The following is a 16,638-nucleotide window of genomic DNA, read 5'->3' as shown; positions in this document are numbered from 1 at the left end:
TTTACTCTAATTTGATGTAATTGAACTAGCCTATGTGATTAGCATGACTTCAGTTGTTAATGAGGTAGATAGGGACATAATGGGACTATGGATTGCGGATAAAAAATCACACAAGAGAAAAGTAGCTTGTTTGACCAAATGTGGTGCCTAGAAACTATGTCCAAGACTAATTTATCATTTATAAGTAGTTTAAGGACTTAGAAGGCAATTATGAGAGAAAAGATTATTAAAAGACTTGATGCTGAATTTTTATTCATTATTGATTATTCTGTATTATTTTGAGAGAGGAGAGTGGCGGCTTAGCACTAATGGAGAAGCGTTACATCATCTTCTCCACCAATATTTTGTTTACTTTTTGTTATGATGAATATTTATCTTTCGATTCTCGTTTTATTCATGAGTAGATAAGTTTATTAGTTAGGGTTATGGAAGCCTTGTAGCATACAATCTATTACTTTGGGTTTTGAATGCATTATACATTAATTTGTTTACATCATACTCTCTTCATTTATCTTGAATTCTCATGGTTGTAAACATAGAGGATGTGCCTTAAAACATCACTTGTTCGAGAGAAAGGTTGTTGTTCAACAAACAGAGTAGTGACATGAAAACAGGATTTCCAACCCCTATTTCATATGTTAATGCTTTAACAGGATTTACTACTTAGATATTTCGTATTGTTTTAGTAAACCCTTTTGATTCGAGAGAACTAAAGTGAATTAGTCCTTAATGGTTGAGAAACACTAGGGTTATGTTATTAAATACAATATGTTTCTCTATAAACATGATACATATATGAATTTGTAAAGCCCATAGTTAGAAATTCTTGAAAACTACAAGGTCGACATTACCCTAGCTTGCTATTTCTCTGAATTTGAATAATACTACACATATTTCATCTTGTTAAACTAAAACCATTAATTTGTGAACTGAATCAAATTCCTCCTTTTTGTTTTACGGAAATGAATGATTAAAAGTCAACTAATCTGCATACAACTTAATTAGCACCATATTCCCTGTGGTATTCGACCCCAACCTAGTTGGGTTCTATATTTGACAGCAAGCTCTTACTCTCTCATAAGAGAGGTAAAATTTAGGTGTATCAAAATTTGGCGCTATTGCCGGGGAATATGATTGTCGATTGAGTTTATGTGTGTTAATTGACTATTAGTCAATTTTCATTAGTTTACATCTATGTGTTGCTTTTGTTCATTATACGCTCATTATTTTTTATGCCACAATATAAAAGTTCAAGAGAACTATTATTGCCCTTCAATCCTAAACCTCAACTCATTGAAAGAATGGCTAACCAACAGGAAGCTAAAACATTTGCCACTTTGGCTAATGCTCAATTAAATCAAAAGAATATAGATAAACCAGGTCGAGTACCGAATCTAGATGAAGAGGACCCAGGAGATGATGATTTAATTGACCCGGCTAATAGGAGGCGTACAGCAGGGGTAGTTTCACTTGTAAATCAAAATTGTCCATTCAGAGGAAGACTAGACTGCCAAGCTACACAGTTTGATATTGACAATGTTGACGATGATTTAGATGGAATCTGATCTACAGGGGAAATCATTCTACCACCACTATTCCCGGGGTGAAATTAACATCACCAGTACTATGATCCAACTACTGAATCTAAAAAGGACTCTTTGGTGGATTACCTGGTGATGATCCAAATCTATATTTGGTGAATTTCATTAGTATTTGTAATTCATTTGATAATCCTATAGTGGGACAAAATGCTATCTGTTTAAGATTGTTCCCCATATCTTTGTCTGGAGAGGCAACTATGTGGTGGAATAAGCTGACTCCTGATTCTATAACAAACTGGAGGCAATTGAAAGGAGCTTTCCTAGAAAGGTTCTTTTCACCCTCCAGAATGTTATAGTTGAGGGATGAGACCAACAACTTTAGGTAATTGGCTAATGAATCTTTGCATGAGACTTGGGTGAGGTTTAAAAAGAAGTTGACTCAATGCCCAAACCATAAGATGACTGATAAACACTTGATGGAAATATTCTATATATCTTTGAACTAAATTACAAAGCCAATAGTGGATAATACTGCAAGAGGAGATTTTATGGAGCTCACCTTTACTTAGGTTGTGGACATGTTAGAAAGAATAACTAAGACAAGTAGAGCTTGGCATACCAAAGATTCTGTGGTAGCAAGCAATACTGGGTCTAGTGTAATATCAATAGAGCAGTGTAGGAGAGAAGAAGAGCTTGATCAGGCTATGGGTCATATGAAAACCTAGATGGATCTGCTCATAAAACATTTGCTATCATGGAATATAGAAAACATAAAAACTATTGGGTCCTAGGGTAAGGGAGCTAAATCAAACATGAGGAAGAGGCTAACTACCTGCATAACCAGAGGGGTTTCTAGACTGGTGGTCAAGGAAACCAAGGTTGGAACCATCAAGGAAATTGAAAGAATAAAAGTGACAAGAGTGGACTGTATATACCTCCTGGAAGATGTGATAATGCTTCCTCCAGTTCAGGCAAAATTTCCATGGAGGATATGATGGAGAAACTATTAAATGGAGTAGAGGCGACCAACTCTGGGGTGACTACTATGTAGAGTGACATATCTTCTATAAATTAACTAATAAATTTGCACTCAATCGCTATTAAACAGCTGGAGCATTAGATTAGCTAATTATCCATAACTTTCAAAAAAATATTGAATGGGACTCTACCAAGTGATATATTTAAAAATTCGAGGACTGATAGATTGTTTATGGCTATTACCACTAGGAGCGGTAAGATGTTATCTAGTCCAGGATTGGAAGTATCCCCTTATACTGATAAAGTCAAAATAGATTGGGAGATGGTTGATGAATCTTTAGTGGTGATTGTGGAGTTGGGAGGTTTTGAAAAGAAGAGTGTGGAAGTGGAGCAACCACCTAAGTCAAAGCATGTTAGTGATGTGGAGCAAGGCATAAGAAAGGAGGTAAAAGTTTCTTTAGCTGAAATCCCAAGGCCACCACCTCTATTTCTATAACGATTAAAGAAGAAAGAAAATGTAGGTAAGTTAAACAAATTCATAGCTATGTTAAAGAAATTGATAGTGAACGTGCCTTTAGTTGAAGCACTGGAACAAATGCTCAGATATGCTAAGTTTATGAATGATCTTATGAGAAAGAAAAGAGCGGTAAGCTACGATCCAGTGGATAATCTTCATCATTGTAGTGTTATTTCTACAAGGTCACTGGTGCAAAATAAGGCAGACCCTGGAGCATTCACCATCCCTTGTATGATCGGGTCTCTTGATTTTGCTAAGGCCTTATATGGTCTGGGAGCTAGCATCAATATGATACCACTAGCTGTTTATAAGAAGTTAGGTTTGGGAGATCCCATACCTACAAATATGCAACTTGTAATGGCGGATAGACCAGTGAAAAAGTCGGTTAGGATTCTACATGATGTACTTGTAAAGGTGGCTGATTTTATATTTCCTACCGACTTTGTAATTCTTGATTATGAAGTGGACTTTGATGTACCTATAATTTTTGGTAGGCTATTCTTAGTGACCAAGAGAATATTAGTTGCTAGAGTTGAATGAGCTAAAATTTAGGCTCAAGAGGAAAGAGGTTAGTTTTGAAATATATAAATCCATTAAACAACAAAAGGAAATGAGTGTCTTTTCAATTGTTGATATTCTATGAAGATGAGTGAGATGTACCAGTTAAGGATAGACCTATTGTGGAGACCATAACTGGTTTGGTTGAACTTGCAACCAAGGATGTGAGTGACTTCAAAGTGGTTGGACTTGGAATAAAGCATTTCCTTGATCCAAAAAATGAGGTACAAATGGTATCATTGATGTATCTTGATGAAGTCTGAGTAGTCAAGATAATTTAGTCGTACCGCGATGTTAAATTAAGCGATGAATGGGTTGAAACCTATGATTTTATTTTCATTTTATCATGTTAGATAACAATACAAAAATAAGAGTCGAGCCACAACCAAAACTACGGCACTTGGTGGGAAGCAACCCATCCTTCTAATCATTTTTAGTTTTTTTGTATTAAGGGTAGGTTCATGAAGTCCTAAGGAGGTGATTGGTACCAAATTTGGTTTGGAATTGAGCCATATCAATGGTAGTAAGTTAGGAGTAACAGTGACCTTACAGGTAAGTTGGAGTAGTCAGATGTTAGGGCTTGAGTCATGACTCGTGTTAGAGTTATGACCCAAATTATGTTAATTCCCCCCCTAAAGTTTCACGGTGTGACTTTATTTTGTGATTTTCAAGGAGGTCTGTGGTGGTAGTGTAGGGATCGAGCCGATAAGCCCAATCTTGAAGTCCACCATTGTCCTTGATGGGGGTGCAGGGGCGAAGCCCCCACCGTACAGACCTTTCTTAATGCTTTATATGAAGAATGGGGTGTGTGGCATCTAAGTTTAAGTTACTACAAGGTGTGTGGTGCCCAAGTTTACATTGGCCATGGAAAAGGTATCACCTAAGACATAGTCTAAGATCACCCTCATGTATGCTATACCCTATGCGGTACACACCTTAACATTAGCGATGGCTTGTGCATGCACACCCAACTGCACACCTTTACTATTTCACTTCTGCGACTACCTATGCGGCACCTGGCCTAACTTATGCGATAACAAATATAGCGCCTAACTCACCTTGTACGGCAGGTCATGCGACACACACTTGAGGTTATGCAATTACTTATGCGCCTCCTAGACCAACGCACATGCTCACTGTTTTGGTTGAGCGATAGGCTACGCGACGAACACTTAATAATGTGCGATAACATATGCGCCACACACCCTTCAAATTTTAACATAAATCTATCTTTAACTTGGGTCAACCTGACCCATTTTTCATTCTTTCAATAGTCTCTACACCCTAAATTCCCAAATTTATCCTTATTTCACTCCCAAGCCATATAAGATTTCTCCCTCACCATTCTTTTTGTCCTTTGAGATTACTCTTTGCTTAACAATCTCATGAATTTTTTCTTTTTTTTTCAAGTCTTCCATCATCAAAGGTAAGTTTTACTTTCTTAATCGTTAGTTATTGTGACTTTATGTATTGTTATTTGATTTCTTGAGGATTATAGATTATATTCTTTCCATGCCTATATCAAAGAGAGGTTTTGGACATCTTGGGAAGATAAACATCATTATGTAGTAGACACCATTATTGTATTACTTAAGCTTGTACATGTGAGTGAATTATTCCCAACCAACATAGTAGTTGTGTAACTATTAGTTTCTATCTTATTGTGTTGAACATGATGTTGAGAAAATACTGTGAAAGTAATAGTGTTTTGTATATCTTTATATGGTTGAAGTTGTAAGGCATGATTTTGTTCAAAAAGTGCTTCATTGAAATAGAATTGGGGAAATTGAAGTGAGTGAAGTGTATTGCGACTAATGTTGGTTCACCATATCAAAATATATGTCGGCAAAGTTTGAGTACTCGACAATAACATTTAATTGGTTTATACGAACAAATTAAGTGTGGGGTGGTGAATTTACCTCCTTTACCTTATTGTAGTTAGTTTCATTATATGTGGCTGACATGGGTGATGTGGTGAATACAGGAAAATGGCTCCGATGATAATCTCCATGCAGGTGGCATAACTTCTAATGTGGATGAAGATTACTGGTAGCTAGGTTCTTTAGCTTGTTATTTGCACTGGGGAGAGTTCCTAGATTAAGTGTGGGGTGGCTGGTTACGTTGCTGCTTGTTTTGTAAAAAATTAGTACCTTCTCCTTAGTATACTTGTGTGATAGGATTAGTTATTTTGTTTATTTTGTTTCTTGTTAGATATTTGTTTGATTTAGTCATAGTTAGATACTTTTCTCAATAATGGATGGATGATGACTGTCTTAACAGAAAATTAGTGATTTGTTGTATGTAAATGTTCTTGTGGATCACATGGCATTATATCTTGAGTATTTGATGGATCATTACGTTTGAAACACCTAGGCTCTAGTTGTGACTCTTGTTGTGATTGTTGGTTTTAGTTGAATTTATTTAATTATTGGGTCGAGAATCTGTTATGCTCCTAATTGAGTTGACCATGTGCCATGAGTGTGTAAGACTGTTGTACATTCCTTATTGCTAATGATACTAGAACTTTCCTGGTGTGTCCAAAGCAAAACAAAGATTATAAGTTTAGGATATGATTTAGGCATTTCTTTGACAACCATTGTTCTTGCCTTCTTTTGACCTACCTTTGCACATTATCTTAGCTAGCCCCATTGATCCTTAACTTGTTCTTTTTCTATCCTCATATTTAGCCTAACCCATTTTTTAATAGACCATAATTTGATCCAAAAGCTCCTAAGTGCTTTAATATGAAATAAATTTGAATTAGGAGTTTGACAATAAGAGGAAAAAGGTGAAATTGATGCCCCAAAGTCTAGTTATTGGCGTGTGAAATTAAAGTTTTTGGAGTAGAGAAAATTGTTGAAAAAGTTCCAAATTTTATCACGGACATGTTACAATAAACCTATTTTGGCCCTGGTCCTTCTTGGAAATTGTGCAACTCAACTAAGGCAAATCGCATAAGTTGAGGGTGGCTATCATAGGGGTGCGTAGTATGAAATGGGTGCAAAAAAATATTTGGAAGGGTTGAATACTCCCACCATAGTGTTGTTAATTAAGTTTTATGGATAGGGTGAAAACAAAAGATATGGATAGATGAAAATGGTGTAAATTGGTTGTTAGTAATTGGTCTTAGTTGCATACTGTAGTGTATTAAAGTGCTTAGGGAAAATAGTTACTATTTCTTGCCAAAAGACCTATTTGATCCTAATCTTAGCATTCTGAAATTATGGAGCATTACACTAAGGGCAAGCATATGGTCATCAGTTTTAATTTGAGAATTCTTTGTGAGAGTGAGTGCAACTTGATTCTTGTACCCATTTTATTAGAAATTACATAATTGTGAGTAATTATGGGTAACTTTCTTATTGTGAGAGCACATGGTTGATGAATGTTAGGTAATTTGTATGATTTCTTTGCTTAAATGGTATGCATAAATTTGCCAGCTTAATGAATCTATTCTTAAGGGTAGGTTGTCTAGTAATGATTCATGAATCTACTTCTTGTTCATAATTGTTGTGCGAGCCTCTTTGAGCATCTTGTGTTTCTATTGTGGGTTTTAAATCTTGTGTATGTGTAAATGGATAAGTTGTTGAAGGACGAACAAAGCTTTAAGTGTGGGGTGGTGATCTTGGGTGTATTTATATGCCTATGGACCATAACTTACCCATATTTTAGCTAAGTTTTGAGAACAAAGTGCCTAGTTTCTTTTGTTTTTACTTTACTCAGATATAATTGAGCTAACCTATGCGATTAGCATGATTTCAGGTGTTAATGAGGCAGATAGAGACATGATGGGACTATGGATTGTGGATGACAAATCACACAAGAGAAAGTAGCTTGTTGGACAAAATGTGGTGCCTAGAAAGTATGTCCAAGACTAATTTATCATTTATAATTAGTTTAGGGACTTAGAATGCAATTATGAGAGAGGTGATTATTAAAAGACTTGATGCTTCATTTTTATTCATTATTAATTATTCTTTATTATTTTGATAGAGGAGAGCGGTAGCTTAGCACTAAGTGAGAAACACTACTTCATCTTCTCCTCTAACATTTTGTTTACTTTTTGGTATGATAAATATTTCTCTTGTGATTCTTGTTTTATTCATGAGTAGCTAAGTTTATTAGTTAGGATTATGGAAGCCTTGTAGCATATAATCCATTACTTTGGGTTTTGAATTCATTCTGCATTGATTTGTTTGCATCATACTCTCTTCATTTATCTTGAATTTTCGTGGTGTCAAACATAGAGGATATGCCTTGAAACACAACTTTTTTGAGAGAATAGTTGTTGTTCGAAAAAGAGAGCAGTGATAAGAAAATAGGATTTCCAACCCCTATTTCATATGTTAATGCCTCAACAGGATTAACTACTTGGAGATTTCATATTATTTTAGTAAACAGTTTTTATTCAAGAGAACTAAAGTGAATTAGTCCTTGATGGTTGAGAAACACTAGGATTATGTTATTAAATACAATATGTTTCTCTGTAAACATGATACATGTATGAATTTGTAAATCCCATAGTTAGAAAGTATTGAAAACTACAAGGTGGACATAACCCTAGCTTGCTATTTATCTGAATTTGAATACTACTACACATATTTCATCTTGCTAAACTAAAACCATTAATTTGTAAACTAAATAAAATTCTCCCTTTTTGTTTTACAGAAATGAATGATTAAAATCAACTAATCTGCATACAACTTAATTGGCACCATATTCCCTCTGGGATTCGACCCCAACCTAGCTGGGTTCTATATTTGAAGCGACCGCTTACTCTCTCGTAAGAGAGGTGTAATTTGGATATATCATTGAGGGAGGTGAAGGCCAAGGAATTCATAAATTTGAAGTAAGGTAGGATAACAGTAAAGAAGTATGCCTTGAAGTTTCACCTTATATCGCATTATGCTCCTGAGTTGGTATCTAACATGAGGGTTAGAATGAGTAAGTTTGCTTCTATGTTGTCACAAAAGTTAATCTTAGAGATCAACGCTACCATGTTGAAGAAGGATATGGACATCTAGAGACTTATGATGCATATTCAACTAGTAGAATAAGAAAATAAGAAGCAAGCAAAGATGAGTGAAAGGTAAAGTAAGGTTTTCTATTCGGATCTGGGCAGAGGTTAACAACAAAGTGGTAGAGATGGTAGAAAATAGCCTAAGAAGAAGTAGGACAATTCTCATTCCAACTTTACGACTAGTGTACCTTGTTTAAATTCATCAAGTGATCATCGCACTCTTTATGATATTGGGTTTGAGCACCAGGAACCTATTTATAGTCTAGTGAGGCTCAGTCGGCTCCATCATATCCTACTTGTAGATTTTGTGGTCAGGTGCATTGTGGTATTTATGATGAAGAGAGAAACACGTGCTTTAAATAAGGTTAGATTGGTGATATACATAGGTATTATCCTTCTAAGGTTGTTTCTGGGGTGAATAAGAATCATGTTACTACTTTATTTGCTCCTGCACCAAAGGGTGCTACTTCTGTTTCTGGCTCTAATACTACACGAAACCATTTGTATGCTCTTGCCACCTACTTAAATTCTGAAGCATTCCCTAATGTTGTTATTGGTATGCTCAAACTCTTCTCTCGTTATATATATTGTCTGCTAGATCCTGGGTTTTCCCTCTCTTACGTGACCCCTTATATCGCTATTCTTTTTGGTTTTGATCCTTAGTGTATTTTAGACCCCTTTTTGGAGTCCACCACAATGGGTAACTCCATTATGATTAGAAGAGTCTATAGGGGTTGTATGATGTTGGTCTATGGTAGGGAGACCTAGGTGGATCTAATAAAGTTGGACATGTTAGAATTTGCTATGATTTTTTGGGATAGATTAGTTGCATTCGTGTGATGCATCTCTTCATTGCTGGATCCGAAGGGTTAGTTTCCATTTCCTAAATTAGCCAGTGATCAAATAAAAAGGCAGTTCTAAAGAACCTAAAGGAAGGTTTCTTTCGTATATTTTAGCCTGGAGATTGGTTTCTAAAGGGTGCCTCTATCACCTTATGCATGTTAAGAATTCTAGATCTGAAGGTTCTTCCTCGTAGACTGTCCCTGTGGTCTATGAATTTCCTGAGGTGTTTTCTGATGAAATTCCTAGTATTCCTCCTAATAGGGAAATTGATTTTAGTATTGATCTTCTTTTGGACACTCATCCTATTTCTATTCCTCCTTATAGAATAGCTATGGTAGAGTTGAATGAACTAAAAAAGCAGTTGAAAGACCTTCTAAATGAGGTTTTATATGCCCTGGTGTATCTCCTTAGGGTGATCCCATGCTCTTCGTGCATAAGAAGGATGGTTTCCTTTGGATATGTATTGAATACTTCTTTGTCATCGTGAAGAATAAGTGTCTATTTCTGAGAATTGATGATCTTTTTAATCAAATTCAGGATGCTAAGGTATTTTCTAAGATTGATCTTCGATTTGGGTACGATCAATTTAAGATTAGGGAGGCTGATATTCGTAAGGCTACTTTTGAACCCTGTACGATCATTTTGAGTTTTTGATTATGTCTTTTGGTTTAACTAATACTCTGGCGACATTTAGGGATCTCATAAATTGGGTTTTCCATTAGTTTCTAGACTTTTTGTCATTGTCTTTATTGATGATATTTTGATGTATTCTAAGAGTGAGGTGGATCATGCCAATCACCTTGCCTTGTGTTGTAAACTCTGCAGGATCAATATTTGTATGCTAAGTTCTCTATGTGTGAGTTCTGTTTGAATATTGTGACTTATCTAGGTCATGTTGTTTCTAGTGAAGGGATTATGGTGGATCCACAGAAAGTTGTGGTGGTTAAAAAGTTACCTAAGACCATAAATCTAACTGAAATTTGAAGCTTCTTGGGTTTATCCAGCTAGTAAGAAGGTTGGTGGATAGTTTCTCTTCTATCGCTTCCCTATTGACTAAGTTGACCTAGAAAAAGGTGAAGTTATTATGGTCAGATACTTGTGAGGGTAGTTTTGAGAAGCTGAAGGATATGTTGACTTTGGCTCTAGTTTTTACTCTACCTAAATGAACTGATGGATTTATTGTCTATTATGATGCATCTCAGACAGGATTGGGGATTTTGTGTTGATGAAGCATGGCAAGTGGGTTCCTTATACTTCTGGACAGTTGAAAGTTCATAAGAAGAATTATCCAAATTATGATTTTGAATTATTAGGTATAGTGTTTTGCTTTAATGATCTGGTGACATTAATTGTATAGAGTCTATGTTGATATTTATTCTAATCATAAGATCTTATAATATGTGTTCATTCTAAAATAATTGAATCTCATGTAAAGGAGATGTCTTGAGTTGCTTAAGGTCTATGACATGAGTCTTCACTATTATCGAGGTAAAGCTAACGTGATTGCTAATGCCTTTAGCAGGTTGTCCATGGGAAGTATGTCTCATATGGATAAGGAGTAGCGGAATTTGGTGAAGAATATTCACCATTTGGCTAATCTCATAGTTTGTCTCTTGGAATTTAAGGATGGAGGTATGATTGTTCAACAAGTAGAAAGGTCATCTCTTGGTGCTAAAGTGAAGTAGAAGCAAATGTTGGATCCTATTTTGGTGCAAATAATGAATAATGTATGTAGGCAGAAAGTGATGGTTTTCGAGATTTGTGGTGATGGTATCATGAGTTTCCAAGGTAGACTATGTGTTCCCTATGTTAATGAGCTGAGAGAAAGAATTTTGGCTGAAGCTCATGAGTCATATTATACTATCCATCCTGGTTTGATGAAAATGTATCATGATCTTAAGGAAATTTATTGATTGAACAATAAGAAGCAAGATATGGCCAATTTTTTAGCTAAGCTTATAGTATGTCAGTAAGTAAAGGTGGAGCACTTGAGACTCGGTGTGTTGACTCAAGAGATTGAGTTGTCAGTGTGGAAATGTGAGATAATTAATGTAGATTTTGTTACAAGTCTTCTGCAACCTCTCCAATAGTTTGATCTTATTTGGGTCATCATGGATAGGATGAATAAATCTGCTCACCTTTTGCCAGTGAGGACAAATTTCTCTTCTGGGGATTAGGCAAAGATATTCATTAAGGAGATCATGCAGTTTCAAGGTACTCCAATTTCCATCATATCTAATCGAGGCACATAGTTCTCATCTCACTTTTGGAGGTCATTTCAGTGAGGTTAGGGAACTAAGGTAATAGTTAGTACAACTTTCCACCCATGAATGGATGGGCAAACAGAATGAAAAATTTAGGTCTTTAAAGATATCTTTCAGGCTTGTGTGTTTGATTATGGTTGTAGTTGAGCTGACCACTTGCCTCTCATAGAATTTTCCTACAAAAATAGTTATCACTGTAGAATTGGTATGGCTCTGTTTGAGGCCTTATATAGTAGGCAGTGTAGATTTCCTATTAGGTGGTTTGAGTTGGTGAAAATAATACGTTTGGCCCTGATTTGGTTCACCAACCATGGATAAGGTAAAGGAGATTTAGGATAGACTTAAGGCCACTGAAAGTTCCCAAAAGTCCTATGCGGAAGTAAGGTGGAGGTAGTAGGAAATTGATGTTGGTGATTGGATATTTGTTAAGGTGTCTCCTTGAATAGAGTGATGTAGTTTGGTATGAAGGGGAAGCTCAGTCCCCATTATGTTGGTCCATACTTGGTTGTGAAGAGGGTTGGTAATGTCACTTATAATTTGGAGTTTTCTTCTAGCATAAGCTCTATTCATCTAGTGTTTCATGTTTTAATGTTGAGAAAGATCATGGGTGATCCTTCAATGATTATTTCTTTGAAAAAGATGGATATTTTAGATTATTTGTTCTACGAGGTGTTCTAAATTGAAATTTTAGATTGGTAAGTCTGTCAGTTGCATACAAAAGACATAGCTCCGGTAAGGGTTCTGTGGGAGAACCAAAAGGTTAAGGAAGCTACTTGGGAAGCCAAAGAGGACATGGAATCCAAATATCCATTCTTGTTCCCTGTTTCAGATAATCAAGCTAGACATATGAATATTCCTTAACATTCTTATTTTTTGACTTTGTTAAAGGAAATTGTAAATTCCTTAGCATTTTTATTTTTTGTTTTTGTTAAAGGTAAGTGTGGTTGTGTTTGGAGTCAAACTATGTTAATAAATGCCTTCTCCTATCATTTGAGGATGAATGATCCTAAGGGGGAGTATGTAACGCCCCGGGTTTTCGCTCTTTGAAAATTTTCTGAAATTTTATACTCACTGTCTTTACTATAACTTACCCCTATGAGTTGTAGGGTGTCTTGATGGGTCATGTGACCCTAGTTGTAAAGTGTCCAGTAAATGGTGCTTGAGTTGATGTCCTAAGTATGACTTAGAGATATAAGTCGTAGGAAGTCTTGATGGACCTTAGGGACCCAATCATAACCAAATCAGTAAGTACATGGAAATGTTCTGCTCTGAGTACAAGTGGCTCACTAAGATTTGTAAGAACTTGTTGCTACTCATTGGGTGAAAATCATAGGATGTCCATTATTTACAAACTGGGGTTCTGTGTTGACTATGACTGGACCCTATGAGTCGTAGAGTCCCATTAGAAGTGGTGCCAATTAAGTCGTAAGGTCACCAATGCATGGGTGTCTTGGGAATTGTCTTGGTTATGACTTATGGTGACAAGTCGTAATGAGTTTATAAAAGTTTTATGGTGACCAGTATCATTTACAGCAAAATTTAAGCTTTTAATTTAAGGGCACTTTAGATAATTCACTTCTCACCTAATTAAAATGCCACATTCATAAAGCACTTAAAGGTTGTTATTTCTCATTCATCACGTATTGAAATACTTCTAAGCTATCTCAAATTCTCTCAAGCAGCATACATAGGGTTTTCATAAAATAGGTAATCCAAGGGCTCAAGGGTTGAATTCTTTCTGTGAAACATGGATTTAGGCATATACTCTTTCCTCATTGTTAATTTGTTAAAATAAGATGTTTTAAAGTATTGTTTATGAGCTATTGATGTTTTTTGTTTGAAATGGGGGTTGAGGGTTTTGAATGCTCTTCAATTGAATAATGTTTTCCAAGGTTTACATGTTATTTTTTATGCTTAAATTATGGTTATGAACTTGTGGGTGCAATAGTATTTAAATAAATCAGGGAATTATGATTTTCCCAAACTCGTGACTTTTGAAGTGGTTATAATCTCAACCCCATATTATGAAATTCATTTGAATATGAAAAATATGCATATTGAACTATTCTTGAAGTTTTTCATAATGTGAAAAGCTAACGATGCATAATGGTTTTTAATTGAACCTTGTGGGTTTAGTATTTTTACAAGCTTCTGCATAATTGAACCAACGGGGTTGTAGATTTCCCCAAGTGATGTAATTTTTTAGGAATGTTTTTGTTACCTTGCAAATCTAGTTGGAATGACGATACCAATAATGTATGCATTAATATGAAATATGGTTCAATGAACTAAAAAATGTGATAATTGTTTTAATTGGGATTACTTGAGGGTTGTGTAGCTGAGTCATGAAAGTAGAGGTCCTAAGAGACCCATACTATAAACCGCAATTGCTTATGCAGGGGTCTATATGACTGGGAGCCTAGAGTCCCCCTTAATATTATTATCATATGATTGGGAGGTTTGAGTCCCCCACATAATATAACATGATTTGGTGCTCATATCACCTTGATATTGAGTGAGGTTTGAGTCCCCATAGTGCTTATGTATTCCCTCTGGTTCATATGTCCACACGCACTGAGGCCTTACCAGCTGGGGGAGAGTTGGGCCCATATAGCCCATGGGTGCCTTTTTATGTTATGATGGTTGATCTACACAATCCAAGATAAAGTTTTAAAGTGCATTTTAAGTCTTGTTTTCTTTCTGGTATGTGATATATATATATATGCATTTTACTATGTGTGTTGGATTTAAATGATTTGAAACTATTAATTATGGTATTATGTTATCCTTATCCTTGAGTTTCATGCTAGTGTCCATCCTACTAAGTGTTTTTGGATGTTGTATCCCCATGCAATGCAAGCACCGAATCAACTTCTACTTTTCCTATGTAGAGTTAGGTTGGTTGGCTCGATTCGTCTGTTCGTTTTGGTGAAGTCGTGAACTTCTATTCTCTACAAGGCTTAGTCATTTCACTAGCTTTCATTTTTAGATTTGAGTTGATATTTTTAATTATTTTCAACATTATCATTATCATTTGTCAGAGTCGGGGGCATGTCCCGATCAAGAATAGTTCTTCCTTCTTTGATAAGAAGGCTTTGTTGGATTACTCTGGACTTGGGTGATGTTGCTCGATTGTTTTTGCCAATTGTTAGTTATGGTTCATAGAAGTATGTTTTATTCATTAAATTTATTTTGTTATATATTTGGAATATATTCGACTGAAGGGATATTGTGTTGTTTGGTTAGGTGCAAAAGGGGTGGTCTCCAATCCAAATGGGACTTGAGATGTCTGTCATGGTCAGGCCCTTGTTCGGGTCATGATAGTTTATTAGCAAGCGGTTATTGATGCTCCAGACAATTCTCTTAGATGATATACTAGAGAGAAAATACCTTCATATTGTTATTCTCCCCAATGAGTATGTACTCTCGACTGAAGAGGGAGAACCTAAGAATATTGATGAGGCCATGGAAAGGAAAGAAAAAGAAAAGAAGTTTGATGATATAGAAGATGAGATTAAAACTTTGTATGATAATCATACCTTTGATTTGGTTAAGCTTCCTATTAACAAAATCTTTGAAAAATAGGTGGGCTTTTTAAGTGGTACATAAAGATGGTAATCCAGTTCCATGATACAAGGATATATTGGTTGTTAAGGGATTTAATGAAAAAAGGGAGTTTATTTTGATAAGATAGTCTCTCTAGTCATAAAGATGGCATTCATTTGTGTGGTTCAAGGCTTTGCTACAATTCTAGATTTAGAGGTTGAGAAATGAATGTTAAAATTACTTTTCTCCATGGTGACATGAATAAATAAATTTATATGGAGCTGGCGAAAGGTTTGAAGTCAATGAAAAATAAAATTACATTTGTACATTGAATAAGAGCTTGTATAGTTTGAAATAAGCTCTCAGACAATGATACATGATGTTTGGTTCATTCATAAGTCAGTAGGACTCCAAGAAGACTACTTCAGACCATTGTGTTTTTGTGCAAGAATGCTCTGATGGTGAATTTATTACTGTGTTGCATTGTTTTGATGACATGCTTATTGTTGATCATAATGCCTGCAGGATTAAGAAGTTGAAGCAAGATTTGAGTATGATTTTTCTATGAAAAACATAGTAGAAGCAAGGAAGATTCTTAGCATGAAAATTGTCCCTGGTTGAAAGCCCAAGAAGTTCTGGTTGTCACAAGAGAAGTACATTCAAAAAGTACTATGAAAGTTCCACATGGATAAGGCTAAGGTTTTCAGTACACCTTTAGCTATACACTTCAAATTTAGCTCAAAGTAGTGTCTTTCCAGTGATGATGAGAAGGAAGATATAAAGAAAATTCCTTATGCTTTAGTCATTTGCAGTTTGATGTATGTAATGGTTTGTATTTCTCATGTTGCTGGTATTTTTATCTATTTTCTTTTGAATTCGGGAAGAGAACATTAGAATATTGCGAAGTGGATTATGGGATATCTTGTGGTTGTTCTAGTCTGAGTTTGTGTTTTGGCATAGGGAAGCCTATTCTGTATGGTTATACAGATTCAGACATGGTTAGTGATATTGATACTCGCTAGTCTACTTCAGGTTATTTGGTTATTTTTGAAGGGAGAGTTGTATTGTGGCAATTTAGGTTGCAAAAGTATGTTTCTCTATCTACTACTGAAGCTGAGCTTATTGCTACCATTAAAACTTGTAAAGATTTGCTTTGGATGATGATATTCTTGGGGAAACTTGATTTTTCTCAAGGGAGGTATGTGCTTTATTGCGATAGTCAAAGTGCTATACATCTTGGCAAGAATTCTACATTTCATGGTCGGTCTAAACATATTGATGTGAGATACCATTGAATTCGAGATGCGTGGGATTCTAAGTTTCTTAAACTTGAGAAGATTCGTATAGATGATAATGGTTTTGATATGATGA

The sequence above is a fragment of the Capsicum annuum genome, chromosome 10, assembly GCF_002878395.1.
Source record: "Capsicum annuum cultivar UCD-10X-F1 chromosome 10, UCD10Xv1.1, whole genome shotgun sequence".
Lineage (NCBI taxonomy): Eukaryota > Viridiplantae > Streptophyta > Magnoliopsida > Solanales > Solanaceae > Capsicum > Capsicum annuum.
The sequence above is the reverse complement of the archived record's forward strand: the minus strand, read 5'-3'. Positions refer to the sequence as shown.